This window comes from Ascaphus truei, chromosome 3 (assembly GCF_040206685.1).
Source record: "Ascaphus truei isolate aAscTru1 chromosome 3, aAscTru1.hap1, whole genome shotgun sequence".
NCBI lineage: Eukaryota > Metazoa > Chordata > Amphibia > Anura > Ascaphidae > Ascaphus > Ascaphus truei.
In genome coordinates this window covers 388,908,495-388,921,402 of record NC_134485.1, presented here as the reverse complement: position 1 = coordinate 388,921,402, position 12,908 = coordinate 388,908,495, and positions in this window count along the sequence as shown.

Sequence of the window (12,908 nt, the reverse complement as noted above, 5' to 3'; positions counted from 1 at the left end):
GTTTAGGGCATCGGTGCCAGTGCGGACGCCATCTTTATAGAGCCCACGTCGCTATAAAGATGGTGGCGGCGGCACTGGCACCCGATGCCCTATACCGGGGCCTGTAACTCGGGAAGCAGGGGGTCCCTGAGCCACAAATCAATGCGGTTCAGCTCAGGGGACCCCCTGCTCCCGCACACTATTATTTAAAATACATTAATGCTGCTTCATTACCATAGCGGATAGCCGCTACGGTAATGAATTATTGTTTATTGTTATGTCTTTTAATACTAGTGTAGATGTGCAGGGAGTCTCCTGAGCTGAACCGCATTGGTTTCAGGTCCGAGGACCCCCTAGTTCAGGAGATACAGGCCCCTTTATGGGGTGCCCGTATCCCCTGCAGAATGTAAATAACCCGGTCACGTGACGCGGGAGCTTTAAACTGCAGGGGATACCGGCACCCCATAACGGGGCCTGTATCTCCTGAAGTAAGGGGTCATCGGACCTGAAACCAATGCGGTTCAGCTCGGGAGACCCCCTGCTCATGTACACTATTATTAAAATGTATTTATTTAGTGTACGATCGCCTGTAACAGTCTTGCATGGAGATAGCAAATCTCCATGCAAATGTTACATGCGGCTTTTTTTTCTATCAGCTAGCGAACTGAAAGGTTCAGAACGCTAGCAGGAGGAAAAAAAGCAACACGTACGCTGTGGCTGTTTTGAGCTATTTTGAGCAGGTACAGTACGTTAAAAAATGGCCTCAAGGCCTTAGTGCATCGCGTCCCCGGCTTCACTTTTTAACGAACCTGCTTTTTGGCCAAATCAGAACGCAAAGCCATTGAGCTTAGTGCATAGCCCCCTGTGTCTCAGTTCATTGCCCGTTTTGGGAGGCCCTGTGTTCCTGAGAGCTCAAGTCTCTGCTCTTTGCCCCTGTTGGAGGCCCTGTGTTCCTGAGAGCCTGTGTCTCGGTATTTTGCCTCTGTTGTAGGCCCTGTGTTCCTGAGAGCCGGTGTCTCAGTTCTTTGCCTCTGTTGGAGGCCCTGTGTTCCTGAGAGCCCGTGACTCTGTTCTTTTCCCCTGTTGAAGGCCCTGTGTTCCTGAGAGCCCATGTCTCGGCTCTTTGACCCTGTTGGAGACCTTATCATCCTGAGAGCCTGTCTTGGTTTTTTGCCCCTGTTGGAAGCCCTGTGTTCCTGAGACCCCTTTTCTCGGTTCTTTGCCGAGTGTCTTGCTCTTCATTTTAGGTCAAGAGAATATCTGAATGATATTTTTCTAAAATAAAAATGAAAATAACATGTTGTACTACACCTATTGTACACCTAAATAGGCAGCTGTTTGTACTATCAATTAAAAGTTACATCCGTTAATGCATTTGCTGCTGAAGAGTCCACTCCAGCTGTGAGGGGCTAAAGAAAGTAATATTTTCCTCTTCTGCTCATTCAGCCAATATTAACATTCCCAAACAGAACAAAGCGCACAATTGGAGAGAGGCCAAGCAAATGAAAGGAAACAGACTATGATCTATGACATAGTTGCTGATTTTGAATGGAGAGTAATAACCTGGGGTTGGGTAAGTTTGAAGGCATTTTAAACCTCTGTTTATAAATAGCAAGGTCTGCTAAGAGCCTTCACAAGGCACACAATATACTGGTTTTAAAATGTCTGTTGAAAACATTGTAACGTGACACTGCAAAGACCCTCCCCCCCCTTTAAACTTTTGCTCCCAGCCGTTCCCTTTTCAGGCACTTTTAAGTGCTGGAGTCAAACTTGTTATTTACCGACTGTCTGCCACCTAGTGGCTCTCCATATTAAAGACATGCTGAAATAAATATAGTATTTTTTAATGTTGCTGAATAAGGCCTCGTCCAGGGTTACTGCATGCTGGCGGAGGCGCGCTTCCGCTCGGCACTGAGCCCCTACAGCCGCAATTAGAGCGGCTTTAGTAGGGGCTCGCCTACGCTTCCGCAAGCGCGCGGAAGCGTAGGTCTTAGGAAAATTTTAAATGTTCTCGCTTGCCGGAGCGCAGTCCCGGTCACGTGAGCGGTTCGCCCAATGAGGGCGACCCAGCTCCGTGACGTTACTGGCCCGCCCCCGACACGCCCCCGGACGGCGCGCTGTCTAAGGCCATGGAAAGCACCCGCTTTCCCTGAGCCTCAGCGCGCCTCCGCACGCCAGCACGAAGCTTGGCCGAGGCCTAAGGCAGTTTTGCTGTAAAATTGAAACAAAAGAGTGGTTTTTAATTTGTGCCTCTATGCTCCAATGTAGCATAGTTTTTGCTCCTTGTGTGGTAGCTTCTGATTTGGGTTTAGTCAAAAGAAGTTAAAGCGACATTTTATTTAAAATCCTATATGTGTTTTTTAAATAAATCAGTTGTGTAGTATTAGATTAAACACAAACAGTCTGCTATGCGCACTCGTGCTGTCCTAAAGTTGTCTTGTAAGAACGGCAATCACCCCTTGCTGCTATGTGCGTGAAGCATCTCCCCCAAGAACGCTCCTAAAAAGGGGGCTCCCAAAGGAGACCCCAAATGAAAAAAGCACAATACAAACACAGCGCACCGGGGATTAGTGACCAAAGATGACAGGTGACGGACAAAAGATATGAATTAAGCCTCTAATCAGTATTAAAATATTTATATTTAATGGGTTAATAACAATCTAATAGACCATACATAAACACACAATCACACATATAATATATAAAGCCGCCCTAAAAAAGGAGTAAGCACTCACACAAGTACCACATGAATAGATACCCTGAGGTAACACACAGACTCTTATTGCAATACTGATCTGCACAGATTGTACACAAACACAGTCGCTGGGCCAAGGACTGAAACGGGGGAGGCAGGCACTCATCAAAGAAGCGCAAACTAGAACCACAAGCTGGAACAAAAGCGTCCTGACAGCACCAGCCGTGGAGATGAAGCTAGCAGCCCCGAACTTCCTGGTGTGCAACTGCTGCCTCAGCCAATCAGCGCAATGCGTAAGAGTGACCTCTACGCATTTCGCACCCACGTGCTTCGTCAGGACTGCCCATTCATTTCTATAATTGTAAACCATGGCCATATTATGGCTATGGTTTAGCACTGTGCCAATCAATGGATAACGTTAGGCGTCCCGGGTGGGTAGCGGGGGAGGGGGGTTAAACCCTTAATTATTATAGCGGTTACTAACCGCTAGGTGATTAAGGGGTTAGTGGCCATTACTGTAGTTTGTTTTTTGATTGTACTGTTGCTGCCCACGGAGGACATGGACGCGGAGGATGGTGTTAAGGACGGCCTTCATCCTGGCAGGGATAAGTAGAACTTTAATTTACTTTATGCTGGCTGGATGTTTTATTTTTAATGGGCAAATGTGCTATTATCCATATCTGGATAATAGTAATTTTTCCATTATTGTACTGTAATGTATTGGGGGGGGGGGGGGGTGGGGGGTGATGGGGGTAGTGGAGGTGGGTAGTAGAGTTGTTGTGTTTTTTAATGTTTGTTAGGGGTAGAGGGATTGGGTGAAGGGGTTTCCACCGCTATGGTAGAGAAGGGGTTAACTCCCCCCGCAACCTGTACCCTCAGCAAACCAGGTACTCAGGTTTAACCTTTTCATTGCTTTAGCGCAGGCCTGCACAACTCCAGTCCTCGAGGGCCGCAAACAGGCCAGGTTTTCAGGATATCCCTACTTCAGCACAACTGGCTCAATTAGTGACTCAGTATGACTGAGCAACTAATTGAGCCAGCTGTGCTGAAGTAGGGATATCCTGAAAACCTGGCCTGTTTCCGGCCCTTGTGGACTGGAGTTGTGCAGGCCTGCCTTAGCGGCTAGCTGTTAAGGTAATTAAGCTGTTTTTATTTTCAATTTACTTAATAGTGTACGGGAGCAGGGGTTGTTCAGAGCTGAATCGCATTGATTTCTGCCCCAGGGACCCCCTGCTTCCCGAGTTATGGGGTGCTGGTATCCCCCTGCAATGTTTAACTCTCCCGCGTCACGTGATCGGGAGATTTAAAGGCATAGGAGATACCGTCACCCCATGCTGGGGCCGGTAACTCGGGAAGCAGGGTGTCCCCGAGCCTGTAATCAATACGGTTCAGCTCAGGAGGCCCCCCCCCCCCTACAGTACACATTACACTTTTATTAAAATGTAAATAAAACCAGTGCGATGGCATGTGAGAGCTGTGCAGCTCTCCATGCAGCTCTTACAGACTGCACACAGGGGAGAACTTTGAGAGAGGTAGAGATACTATCGCTGCTGTCCCGAGCGGTATTGGCATTTTCCTACCTCACGGTTTGTGACTTGTGGAAATGCTTTCAGATTCTTTTGTGATAACACAAATAACAAGCCGTTCGGTGGGAACATGCCAAACCGTTTGAGATGGCAGCAAAGGTATCGAATCTACTAGAATAGGCCTGTAGGCAGACGTTCACAGAGGTATGCAAGGGAGACTTGTTATGGTGAAATTAAATAAGGCTTTTATTGCGCCTGTTTCCTTAACATCAGGAAACCATCCAAACAAGGGGTAAACAAAGCTTCTGTTCACTTGGGAGTATTTCTAGTGCAGTCCACAACTCCCTTTAGATAAGCATGTCTCCCAGCCCCAAACATATATCATGAAATGAGCAGATTTAAAAAGTCTTATGAAGTAAAGTCTTATCCGTTCCTTGTAGTTGGAGGGAAAGTCTTCTCTGTTCCTGGGTTTGTCAGCATTCAGGTTTAAAAGTTTCCCCTCTGTCTTGAAAGCAGCTCTGCTGTTTCTTCTGGCAGGCTCAAGACGTCTGTCCCCATGTCAGTCTCACGAGTTGTGAGAGTCAGGCACAATCTCCCTTTCTGTTTCAAGGGCAGGCTTTTCTAAGCAACCTAATCAGGCAGGTGGTGTTTGTTAATTGCTTACCAGCAGTTAACCACCACACTGCTGGATCAGAGGCATATTTCCTGAACAGGGATAACTCCCCTGTTACATACCTCCCCTGTTAGTGGGAAGCTCGGGCTTGCCACGGCCAAAGCCCATCCTTCCACTCTCATTCTAGATATCTCTGTGACTTGAATGAGAGTGGATGGAGGAAGAGAACCCTCAGTCCCGCTGGGATCGGAGCCCTTTCTCCAGTTCATTCGTGTCTCCCCCCGAAGGTGCTTGAGATCAGCACTCCTCAGTCGCTCGAGGAGGACTTTTTCTAAGTATAGTCATTTTGCTATGTGCGCGGTCATGAGTTTTCCCTCGCATCGGGTGCTCGTTTTATTGCCGGTAGACTGTATGGCAGCAGTTGCAGAGTGTTTAAAAACAGCCCTTTGAGGTTTCCGCTCTTGAAGCTGTCTCTCTGCACTTTTTCCACTTAATGGAGTTGCTAGTTCAGCCTCTTTGGGATTAAGTTGCAAATCCATATCCACTTTCAGAGAATGTCCCATCTTTTCAGCTTCATCAGCTAAGGATTCTTCTGGTTTTGATTCAGCACGTGTACCTTCTTTTGTTGCCTGTTGAGTGGCTGAAGGTTTTGCTAGTGCTTGTTTAGGTGGTTCAAATTTTGCAACCTTGTTTTTCAGACGAGCGGTATTCCCAGCTCTCACTGCACCCTTGTCTTCATGGGATTTTGTGGCTGTGGGATACTGACGCGTAGTCAGGGTCAATACTTGTCCTTGTAGAACTGTAATCTCATCCGCGAGAGATCCCTGTTTTTTGAGTGCGTCATGCAAGTCTCTTCTCAGGGAATTTATCTGTACACTGTTTTTTCTGAGCTTGCTTCCACATTTTCACTGCATTGTGAAGCACTATGAACTTCTTTGCTTGGGCCACAGTTACTTGTTTCAGTTTCTGAACCTTCTTGTGCTCCCTTTTGTGCCGAGTCACCTGGGTTCTAAGCTTGGCCTTTAGCGATGCTTTGGTGATGCTCAGGGTAGCCTTCAGTTTCTCATGCTGCTTTGCTGGGACATACTGGGTAATCAGACGTTCCTGCAGCACTTGTATTTCTTTAACAGCCTGCAGATTGTCTTCCTGCAGAGTTCGCTGCTTCTCCTCGGACATCTGGAGGTGTGTACACAGACCTTGCAGTTGGTTCTGCAGTCGGTGCTCTGCTTCAAACTTCTCACCTTCCAACAGTCTATTTATTTCCTTAAGCTCGTGCAGCTTTTCATTCTTTTCCTTGACCTCGTCTGTCAAATGAAAAATTTCTTCTTCCAGTTTTAAGTTTTCTCTATATAATCTTAAATTTTCTCCATTTTCAGTCTCTGTAATTTTTAGGGCCTCCTTGCAGTCCTCCTTCCATTTACGCACATCTGCTTTGAGAATGACAGTCTCCTGGCGTGAGACTTCCTTCTCTAGGTTGAGGGTCTGAAGCTCCTTCTGAGAGACTTTGAGATCTGTATTAAGATTGGCAATCGTTTCTTTAGAAATGTCCAGCTTCTCAGTGAGACTGTGTAGTTCTTTTCTGGAAACTTCCAGGTCTGTGCGGCTGCTGTTGGTCTCATGATGTGAGGCATCCAGTGCTCTGCAGAGTGTCTGAACCTCTTTCTGAGATACGTCCACCTCTATCCGGACATTGTTGACCTCCTGTTGTGAGGCATTCAGCTCTACGCGAAGAGTGTGAACCTCTTGTTGAAAAACTGTCATCTGCTTTAGTGCCTCCTCATACTTCCGCTTCAGCTTAGTCATCATTTTATCAGATTGGCTTTGCTTTTCATCCATGGCGGAAATAGTAGCGTTTGCAGTATCTAGCTCAGTCTTGAGATCATCCAATTCTGTTCAAGATTCAGAGTACATTGCGAGCACCGTCTTCTGTAACTCAGAATTACTGTATCTTCTCTCTCAAGTTTCAATTGTTCCCGAAGTAGATCACAGTCACGCCTGGCAATTTTCAGGGCGTCTTCAGGGCTGGTCAAGGGATCGTCACTCACTGGTTCCAGCTCCACTTCCCTGGGATGATTGGTTGAGGGTTCCTCACTGTTGGCACCTAGCAGATACTTCTTTGGGGTACACGACTTCTGCCTTGGGCCCTCTGGATATTCGGTTATTCGCGGGACGAATTCTCAATTTTCTCTAGGCTGCAGGGCATCTCGGTCCCCCTTTTTCTCCACAGGATCTGCGGACGTGTCTGTTCCTTCCACGGTAAGTGAAGAACCGCTTTTCTTTTTCCGCCTTTTTGATTTGGATGACACCGTCCCTTCAGGGATATTGGGGTCTCCATCTTCATTTGAAATTTTAGCAGCGTCACTGGATCCACCCGGCTTTTCTTGCAACTGTAATAGCTGACGTAAATATTCGGTGATCCACTGCTCCCGCTCTGTCTCCTGCTGATCATATTCGTCATCAAAGGGAGCGGTCTTTTCTATTCGTGCCGAGTTCAGGCACCCCCACCATTCTTTCGGTGCTTTGTGGGTGTGACTTGGTTCGGGTTCCCCGTAAGAAATGTCTTCCTCTTTATTGTACTGGAAGGGCCACTCTTCCGTGGGGTAGGGTTCATTACAGGAACGCTGCATCTTGTCCTCCATTTTGGGGCTATCAGGTGTAATTTTCTTCCTGACTTCAGGAGGCGCTATTGCAGCTGTTGCCACTGTATTTGCTAGAACCCCCAATTGTGGTAGTCCTACAGGTGGGCATATTTTGCTTGTAGAGGTCGTAGCTCTCACAGGCATCTCTGTAGACTTTTTCTCTCTTGGGTAAGTTTACAATATCAGCAGTACTGTGCATGCATTTTCTCTCATTAGGTATATGGGATGTGCAGTTGCTAGGTAAAAACTTCTATTTGCTTTACACCATTTACTTGCTAGGTATAATCTCTCATTAGGTATACTGGATGTGTAGTTGCTAGGAAAAAATTCTGTTTGCTTTACACCATTTACTTGCTAGGTGCAATCCCTCCGCTTCAGCCAAATAATATGGTTTTCTGCTTGAGTTCAGTCTCAACTTTGGGTATTATGGCATTCACTCTTCACACTTTGGGATACCTTTTACACAGCTCAGCAATTCCTTTTTCCCCAGTAGGGCAATTTTAACCTCAGCACTTGTTTACTGAAAATTCCCCTGCTTCAGCACAGTCTTGCATCAATTTTCACACTTTTCTGCATATACTCCATTCACAACTGGTAGTCCTATGCGGTGTGGCAGCCTTTACTTGCAGAATCAGTACCGCTCGTGGGTCACCATCTATATTCACTGCTTCAGCTAAACATTTTGAAAACAACAAACACCTATCCCTTTTAAGGGCTAACTCACTTCTTGAACCCTAACTATGGCTGGAAGGCAAACCCCCTATTTCAATGACCATATTACACTTTATTGTGAAAAGCAAATAAGGTTTACCTGCTTCAGCAGTCTCTCTCTCTCTCCTCTTGGGATTGGGGAAAAGAGTCCATCCGTGGTTTTGTGAGTTTCCGTGCAGTGTAGATTTCCTGCATGGGTGTGTATCCCTTTAACTCTGTCTCTGCTGCATAAGATCATTTGGTCATTCTGTTTGTAGGCAAAAAGCACAAAAAATTTTCACAGGCAATCTCCGGGTCCCTTCTAACTTCAAGAACCACCTCTCGTTCCACTTCTGACGACCATATGTAGGCGGACGCTCATAGAGGTATGCAAGGGAGACTTGTTATGGTGAAATTAAATAAGGCTTTTATTGCGCCTGTTTCCTTAACATCAGGAAACCATCCAAACAAGGGGTAAACAAAGCTTCTGTTCACTTGGGAGTATTTCTAGTGCAGTCCACAACTCCCTTTAGATAAGCATGTCTCCCAGCCCCAAACATATATCATGAAATGAGCAGATTTAAAAAGTCTTATGAAGTAAAGTCTTATCCGTTCCTTGTAGTTGGAGGGAAAGTCTTCTCTGTTCCTGGGTTGCTACCTTTTCCTCAGGGTTTGTCAGCATTCAGGTTTAGAAGTTTCCCCTCTGTCTTGAAAGCAGCTCTGCGGTTTCTTCTGGCAGGCTCAAGACGTCTGTCCCCATGTCAGTCTCACGAGTTGTGAGAGTCAGGCACAATCTCCCTTTCTGTTTCAAGGGCAGGCTTTTCTAAGCAACCTAATCAGCCAGGTGGTGTTTGTTAATTGCCTATCAGCAGTTAACCACCACACTGCTGGATCAGAGGCATATTTCCTGAACAGGGATAACTCCCCTGTTACAAGGCCCCTATGTTTTGAAATCACATCGGCATGAAAAGAAAGTAAACAGCATTTGTTTCTGAATTCGCACATCTTTTTGAAGGTTAGTAAATACTTCCCCTGGATCCTAGATCCTTTAGAACTTTTGCACGACCTGTTAATATTCAGTCTCGTGTAAGTCTTCCACTGTCACAGATTTATGACAGTGGCTCAGGTTGGTGCAACTTCTGATTCACGTCACTCCAACACTTTTTGAATTTGGTGTAAAGTATTTCCTTATTTTAATTTTTTTTTTTTTAGTAAAGATGAATGGTGTTAGCGTACTAGATTATAGGGACAATTTACTTCCAACCTGGAGTTTAAAATACATAATGGCCACTATTACAAAACACCTCCAGTAATTATACTGTACCTTTGATTTTTCACTTTACTCATCATTAAAGTATTGTGTGATCCAAAGCTTTTTTCCCCCAACATAAATGTTTTATTGTTTTATTACACAGAGATATACAGAAGTAAAACATAAGAGAATGGGTGTAGGGGGGTGGGGGTGACTTGATACATAAAAGAAAAGGGGTAGAGGGGGGGACAGCACAGTAGTGAAACAACATTTTGTGATATTTTACATAGCTTTATCCTAGTTTGCGGAGGTAGTCTGGGACGGCCTCTAGATCTATTATGGGACCCACTTCAGCAGGACCTGGATAATCGCAGAAAGTCAGGTTAGGTGACATTATGGGGAGATACAAGGAAATCTCTTGGCCGGTCCCTAGCAGAAGCTCAGGGACTACAAACACAAGAAGCCTAGGTGCACATGTGGACTACCTCCGTATACAATCCAGGGCTGCCAGACTTTATGGAAGATATGGAATGTGTCGTTAAGGAAACTGGTTAGTTTTTCCATCGTACACATGAACCATACCTTATTTCTAATTAACTGAATTGGCGGTAGCTTATCTTGTTTCCACAAGTTTGTTCTGGTGCACCTTGCAGCTGTAATAATGTGGGATATTAATTTATTTTCGGCCCTAGTGTGGTCCTGAAGTGGCCTGTTCAACAGAAATAACCACGGGTCTAGGGGAATGCCGAACCCAGAATCTGCCTGATCCAGCTTCCCACCCGTCTCCAGAGGACTTGCACCCGAGGGCAGGACCACCACATATGTAGAAGAGTGGCCACTTTGCCACAACCTTTGGGACACATAGGGGAGTAGCCTGGAACGTACTTAGCAATGTTTTCGGGGGTGTTGTACCAGCAAGTCATAACTTTGTAGGCGTTCTCTCGGATAGTTGAACAAATTGAACTTTTCGCTGTGGACTCAAAGATCTCCTCCCAGTCGTCGCCCGCCAGTTCCTCCCCCAGGTCATTCCTCATAAACCCAAGCTTTCCCTGAGATTCTCTGGCTGGCAGAGAGAATTGGCCGTACATCTCTGATATCAGCCTTTGGCGGGAGTTCTCCCTCAGACAGAGTTTCTCGAATAGCGAGACAAGGTTAGTGGGCAGAACTTTAGTGTAAAAGGCCCTAATCTGGAGATATCGGAAGATCTCCCCCGATGGAATTCCTCTATCCTTTACCAATTTGTCAAAGGGGATTTCCTTAGAGTCGTGACAGATGTAAAAATGTCTGCTAATATTTGCTTGCCGCCAATTTGCAAAGATTTGTTTAGATTGCCCCGGGGAGAAGTCCTTGTTCTCAAAGATAGGGGTCATTAGAAAATTTGGACTGCTAAGTTTATATTTAAACATAAGCTTGTCCCATAGTCTGAGGGAGTGTGTGATCGTCGGCAAGATGGGGTGTATCAAAACACCCACCCGGGTAGGCAGCCAAAGAATATTTTCTATGGGGGTTGGACACAAAAGGTGTGCCTCCAAGGTGACCCATCTCCTAAGTAAGGGGTTGGCGTCCCATGCTACCCATTGGCTTGCTTATTGCCTCTCTGTAGTACGAGAGAAGGCAGGGGAGCGCTAGGCCAATGATCCAAAGCTTTAAGAAGTAATCACTACTTAAGTAATAATCCCTGAAGAACAGGGCATTACTGGCCAATAATGCCCTGGCTGGAATAGTTGAAGGACCGAGGCAAAGCCGAGGGACTTTAACCCAGCCAGGGCATTATTGGCCAGAATGCCTGTTTTGAGGGGATTATTACTATTATAGGCTACATTTTTAATAAAAAAGATAGACACTTTTGTAGTCATTGATTTTTATCAGCATGATAGTCTAAATTATTTAGCTTTTACTGCAAGTATATTAAAAGGAAATTGTACACACACACCACCCCCCTCTATATACACAAATAACCTCTGCAGGCCCCCCTACACACTCTGCAGCTCCCCTCCTATACACCCACAAAACACCCAGCAGCCCTCCTCCTCCACCACACACACACACACACACACACACACACACACACACACACACACACACACACACACACACACACACACACACACACACACACACACACACACACACACACACACACACACACACACACACACACACACACACTGCAGCCCCCTGTAAACCCACAAAACTGCAGAGGCACACACACACACACACACACACACATCAAAACAAACTCTGCAGCCGCTCTCCACCCTGACACACACTGAAGCCACCCTCTACACCCACAAAACACACTGCAGACACAAACCAACAAAACAGACCACTGCCCCCTCTACATCCACAAAATACACACCAGCAGCCCCCTCTCTACACCCACTGCAGCTCCCCTGTAAACCTACGCACTGCGCACACACAAAACACTCTGCACCCCTGCTCCACCCACAAAACACACACACACACACACCAATAAAACAGACTCTGCTGCCCCCTCTACACCCACAAAACACACACCAACAGAAGACACATACACAAATAAAACACTCTGCTGGCCCCCTTTACACCCACAAACACACAAACCTTTCCCCTCACTCTCCTGTGTGGAGCTCTCTGCAGGCAGGGAGGGGGGGGGGGAGTCAGTGCCTTGCTGCTGCCTTCTGTCCAATCACCTCCCCTGTCTGTGAGCTGATCTCACTCTTTGAGAATGAGAACCGAAAGCTGATTGGCTGAAAAACTTGGCAGGGTGCCAAAAATTCCGGGCTATTACTGATTGGATAATGCCTGGAATTTTAATCAATCAGAGAGCAGGGATTTCAATAATGCCCGAAATTTTACATAATTAGCCTATAATTAATTAATAATCCCAGAACAGGGCATTATTGGCCAGTAATGCCCTGTTCTGAGGGGATTGTTACTATTAGAAGCTAAATGTGGGCTTTTTTCATAAATAATAGACACTTTTGTACAGTTATATAGATTTTTTAAATTAAAATAAAATGGTAAATACATTAAAGCACCTCTATATACACTTACACTGCAGCTATCTATATCTACACACTGCCGTCCCCTGTGCACAAACACACACACACACACACACACACACACACACACACACACACACACACACACACACACACACACACACACACTGCAGCTTACACACACACACACACACACACACACACACACACACACACACACACACACACACACACACACACACACACACACACACACACACACACACACACACACACACACACACACTGCAGCCATACACTGCAGCTGCACACACACACACTGCAGCTATACACATACACACACTGCAGCTACACACACACACACACACATACACACACACTGCAGCCATACACTGCAGCTGCGCACACACACACACACACACACACACACACACACACACACACACACACACACACACACACACACACTGCAGCTATACACATACACACACTGCAGCTACACACACACTGCAGCAACACACACACACACA